Genomic DNA, 5971 nt, shown 5'->3' with positions numbered 1-5971 from the left:
TCCAAGTCAGCCAGCTTCACTCCCAAATCTACCCTCTTTCTAATCTGTCCAAACGTTTTCTTTTCTTTTTCTCCTTTTGTTTTCCTTTATTAAATCCAATCACTAGTATTAAAGTCATATTTGACAAGGAGGATCAGTATGTAACCAAGCTAGGGCTGGAAAGGGATTTCTGGGATTAGAAGATAAAATACCAACAACGCCACCTTGGGACTTTCACCCAAAGAGTTTTAACAATATACTTATTTTTTAGTTACCGACCCTTTAACAGAGGGTTTCCCCTTTAACAATACGCAGGTGAGTTCACAAATGAATACAAAGGCATGGTTTAGGAAAATATATACACGATCTTTATTTAACTGGCAGAAAAATAGTTTTAAAACACAATTATTATTATTACTTCAACATGAACCACATACTAGAAATCAGTGTTGGGACACCGCTAACTGCAGCCAGGTTATAAGTATCGGGCTTATGAACACGGCACACTCACTACAACAACACACATCTAGTTGATAAATTAGACGATGCAAAGAACATGAAAAAGCCTGACACAATAAACTGCAGCTACAGCCACGGCTGCTTACACAGCCTGGACGGGGATACTTTAACACTGTTACTGAGTAGAGTCTTTAAATCACACTGTTACTGAGCAGAGTCTTTAACTCACACTGTTACTGAGCAGAGTCTTTAACTCACACTGTTACTGAGCAGAGCCTGTAACTCAAGGCAAAAAGAACAAAACAAAGACAAGCTAAATAGAAAGGCAAAAAGAGACAAAAAGACACCAAAAAGACACCAAAAAGACAACAAAAAGACAAGGCAAGAGTGGCAATCTGCAACAAAATACATGAACGTTAACCACTTACATACAACAAAACGGCACATTAAGATAAACAAAACCCAGTTGAGGTTTACCTCGGCCGTCCGCGACCCTATCACGTCACTACCCGCGCTCGTACCGCGTACTATATGCGCTGGCGGCACACAACGATCCACCAACACGAAAGGAACACCGTCCTGGAATAAGAGTGAAAGTTACTCACATGTACGAACATTGAAAACACTTAACACACGCGACTCGTACCTGCTCTCAACCCGGAGCTCTGCAGATACTGAAGGGAGCTCCGTCACTCAATTTTATCCCCGCAAACAACCAGGTAACCGCAGGTGATTGGTTCCCACCCAGCTGTGGGGCATGAGCGCTAATCAGCCGGTTACATGTACTTCGATCAAGTTGTGAAGCTTTGTAGCTACACCATCAGAGGGAAAATAAACCATTCCGTGAATGATGATGGCAACAATACAAACCAAAGGTTTTACAGCAGGTCGTGAACTTTATCATTACACAACAAAAGCTGCATACGAGGTGTAAAGTTACACACGCTGAAAATAACAACCTCCACATTTAGCTCTTATGTAACTTTTTAACAGGTGCCCCATATAGATCTGCATTCTCTACTGCATTTACAGAATAAATAATACATCTGTAAATAAAAAGCTTTGGTAACAAAACCTTTCACAAAGATGAGAAGCTGCTGTAAAAGCTACCTGAAAAGAAGTCCACCAACACCATAAATGTGTATGGCCTACATTGTGCATCCATGTTTCCATACATCATCCAGCACTGCGAAAAGGAAGCAAAGTGTTTAACCCCTCACCTCCGCTGGTTTCATCCTCCTTCAAGGTAGTCTACTGGCTGAGAAGCTGTGGTGGTTAATAAATAGGGGGCGCTGGAGTGCTTAATTATATGCAAGTAGTTTGCTAGTTTTGCTAGCATCTTAGCTGCTTGGTATATCCATTGAGTTCACAATTTCTGCTCAACTCCTCTCCTCTAGCATTGTTGCCACAAATCGTCAAGTAGGTCCTCTATTCTGTTGCAATTTAACCTTACACTTAAGGCTGAATTACACTTCTGCGTCGCCCCTACGCAGCAGGGGCTGACGCGGACATGAGCACCACATACTTTTGCGTCGATGTGTCTGTGTCACACAGCAATTCTCCTTCGAAATGCTTGAGGGGGGTGCAGTCTCTCTGATAGCCGGTTGCCTGCTTCCAGCCCCGCTACAATCTCAGTTTACTTTTCCACAGAGATTCAGAGCGTGTTATGTTAATCTACAGCTTATACATGTTGCTGATTACCATACAGACATGATTACATGAATAATAGAGAGGAGGAGATGAAATACACTGCAGACATGTGGCCGTTATCCGGGATCCAGGAAGTGCTCTAAATGCGGGAAATACAATGCCGCCAAGCGGGCCAATCAAAGGGCTTGCGGCCCGCGGCGAGTCTAATGGTGCGTTCACACCAAACGCGAATAGAATCATTCGCGCGAATGAAATACATGTGAAGTCAATGCAGAGGCGCGAGTAGAAGCGAGTAGAGGTCTGGCGGCGCATATCGCGCGTATTCAGCGCCGCCTCTACTGGGCGCAGCCATTGTGCAGCCAGAGCCTGTGAAGCCTTTGTAATAAGTTCCGCCCTACAGCGTAACGTCACAAGACGCTGTGTGCCCTTTGAAGTTTCGTTCTACGGCGGCTGTGAATCAAAGGAAACACGGAAGTAAAACCCCGTTTTTAAACTCTAATAACTAACGAAAAATAAACTTTTCAGAAAGAAGAGGCCTTGGACACAAAACAGTCAAATACTAACTACATATAACCACAGCATACGGATGTGAGAAACATTCGTCCGACGTGTATTTATTTTTTAAAGTTTGACTGAGATGGATTTTTTGACCTATACTGCAGCCAGCCACCAGGGGGCAGTCACACTGCTGAAAGCCTCACCACCAGGGCCGTATCCGGCACGCTTGGATCGTTCGCGTTTGGTGTGAACGCACCATAAGGGTAGTTCCATTTTGGAGGAGGTGCACATCAGCTACATGCGTAGGCCCCTGCTTAGGTACAGGAGTGCACGGACCCCCAGAGTAGGCTACGCCGTCAATTCGACACAGAAGTATAAATCAGCCTTGAGCGTTTACTTCTATCACCATGGCTGCGTTTTTCCTTCTTCCTCCTTTAGTCAGCTTGCTTCTTGTTTTGCTATCATTTTGTTTAACAAGACAATTCCTCAGGGTTTCAACCTGAACGTCAGAATAAATACATAAATAAACATGTTAAATATATTTAACATGTTTCAAAATTACGATTTCAAATCGGTCATGCCCTGATTGTCTTATAAGCAGATTGGAGCAAGTAAAATCACTCTTAATACTTCACACCACAGGAAAATCTGGCAAGATAATCTTTGGATCCATCAGAAAATCTGGACTATACTGACTATTGTTGGATGGAGGGAATCAGGCACAAATCAGCCGATTATCTCACAGTGTGTACTTCACTTTGTACTGTACATTTGTTCAAGCAGTATTCAAAGAGAGCCTAGAAATGCTAACGGAGAGAATGAAAGTCGTTTTTTATCTGTAGCTTTTGGGTTCAGAGGCTTCGAGTTGGTGTAAAATTTACATTTCAAATACATCAACACCTGAAGCTACACACTCATGTTCACTACAACACAGACACTCACAGGAAAGTGGATACACACAAACACACGCACAGAAATATGCAAACACATGCTCTGGTCTTGCTGCCATTGGCAACAAGAGTAGTCAAAACTCCCACTGTTTTTTGGTTTTTTTTTTTGTGAATTATTAATCTGAGTCTGTTTCCACAATCAACAGGGAGGAGAGGTGGGAGAAAAGGTCAGGCTGTAATTGCCCAAAAACACACAGACACACAACACATACGCACCGGAAACAATTGTTAAAAAATGATGAGCATGGAGGCGGTATATTCAGTCCGGCCCTTGTGGAATAATAGATATGAGCACTGCCATAATGTTTTTCTGCTATTATGTAAGAGAGGAGCGGAGACAGGAAGAAAAGAAATAAATACAAACAGTCATTCAGCAGGGAGCGGGTGTACACGGAGATGACAAACTATTTTTGAAACAGCGTTTGTTAGGAGCTTTCAGAAACAGCAGAAGAGTTACACTTTCCACTTTCCACTTTCTGTGTTTTTAATTTACTTTTTTAAAATTTGAAATAAGGCAATACAGGTTTTATTTTTAGAGGAAGTGAACAACAGCAACAACTACAACAATGGATGGATGGATGGATGGATGGATGGATGGATGGATGGATGGATGGATGGACTGACTGACCTGAAATGGAGTCACCAGGACTCGAGCTGACTTTCTTGTTCTGCAGAAAGAGAAATTTTCGTCTTTGATCTCAAAGTGAAAACAGAAGGAGTGTTTTTGTTCCTCAGGTGTTTTTGGTCTCACCTTCTGAGCTCCTCTTGGGTTGGGTGTTGCCTGCAGGTGACCGTCCTGCAGATAAATAAAAACAGCGTGCCTGAAGTCAGCCCCCAGGAATTGAAATTAATCAGACCTTATCACCGGGCTTTCTAAGTAAATTATCCGGTTTGATTCTGATTGGTCAAAGCCACACAGTGATTCATTCTCAACAACAAAAGTGACACCAGAGACAACATGATCCTTTAGCAAGTTACGTAAAGTTTTGAGCCGTTCTCTGGTGTCTGTGTCATTTGTACCTCTTACCTTTTGAGTTCAGAATGAGGACTTAACCTACATTTCCAAAAAGATATATTTTTTAAAACCTGCAGTGACACACTGTGTTTGAATGACGCCTGCAGAGCAACAGTTTTCTCACTTGCTCAGTTAAAACTCTCGTCTGCATCATGCAGGGTCTGTGACTCACTCATGGGCGATGTGGGAGGAAAGCACATAAGAGCAGCCAAAAGTTTCCTTAGTCTTAATTCTTATTTCTCTCATTATACAGTATACGTCTGACTTTTAGTCTGGGCTTTGCAGTCACCATGGAGACGGAGAATGAAAGTCAGAAGGATGGAGGAAGAGGAAAAAAGAGGGGAAAACCTTGTTGTTCTGTGGGTTGGAGAAAAATGCAGAGGACAATTCTTCTCTCAGCTGTATGTTTAAACTGTGATCACAGGCTTTGAGAAGGATTTGGCATCGACAGACATGTATGTGATTTAATGTGACTTTATGTGAAGGATGAGTCATGCACTTGTCTTTGTTTGTGTGTGTACATCAGTTTATCCATGGGTTTTGTTTGTGAACATACACAAATACATACTGTATGTGTGGTAGTACATGTGTGTATGTGACTACATACTGTATGTTTAGGTATCAGTTTAAAGTATTATGAATTTAATGTATAAAGTTGCATTCAGCATGACATTTTCTTTTTTAATCCGCCCCCTTTTAAATTTATTTTTAGGTGAATTTCAGCTGTTGTTAATTTTGTGTATATTTTGTTATTTCTTGTTTAGTTTTTCAAACTTCTTCATGAAACATATTTTCTGTGCATGCACTTTTCTATCTTAATTTATTTTAATGAAAAATATTGATGCACTTCCTGCTATTTAAAAAAAAAAAATCAAACCTGTCTTTTATTCATGTATATTGCTCTGTGTGGCATATTGAATAGGCTCAGTATTACTCTCTATTTACAGATTATCATAAAAATATAGTCTGTACTCGTAGATCTGGATTTTCCTGTTTGCAGGAAAACTGCGGTGCTCAGAGAACTGCAACTTAAGAAAACACATGCAAAAAGACAAAACACTAGCAAATTAAGAAAACATCTTCATCAATTTGACAACACATGTGCAACATTTAGAAAAAGTGCTGCAAAGACCACAACACAACATATTAGAAAAATGCGCTGCAAAGACCACAACACAACACATTAGAAAAACATGCTGCAAAGACCACAACACAACACATTAGAAAAAGTGCTGCAGAGACCACAACACAACAGAAGTGTTTCCAGAGGACACTTAAGAGTGATGCACACGTTCGGACACGCTTGTAGTTTAACAGCAGATCACTGCAATAGGCTGAATCATGCGATCACAATGTTAAAATAGACCAAAAACACTTACTTTTTTATCTAGTTTTCAAACACCACTGACGGTAAGAGAAA

Source organism: Notolabrus celidotus, chromosome 20 (assembly GCF_009762535.1).
Source record: "Notolabrus celidotus isolate fNotCel1 chromosome 20, fNotCel1.pri, whole genome shotgun sequence".
Taxonomy (NCBI): domain Eukaryota; kingdom Metazoa; phylum Chordata; class Actinopteri; order Labriformes; family Labridae; genus Notolabrus; species Notolabrus celidotus.
The sequence above is the reverse complement of the archived record's forward strand: the minus strand, read 5'-3'. Positions refer to the sequence as shown.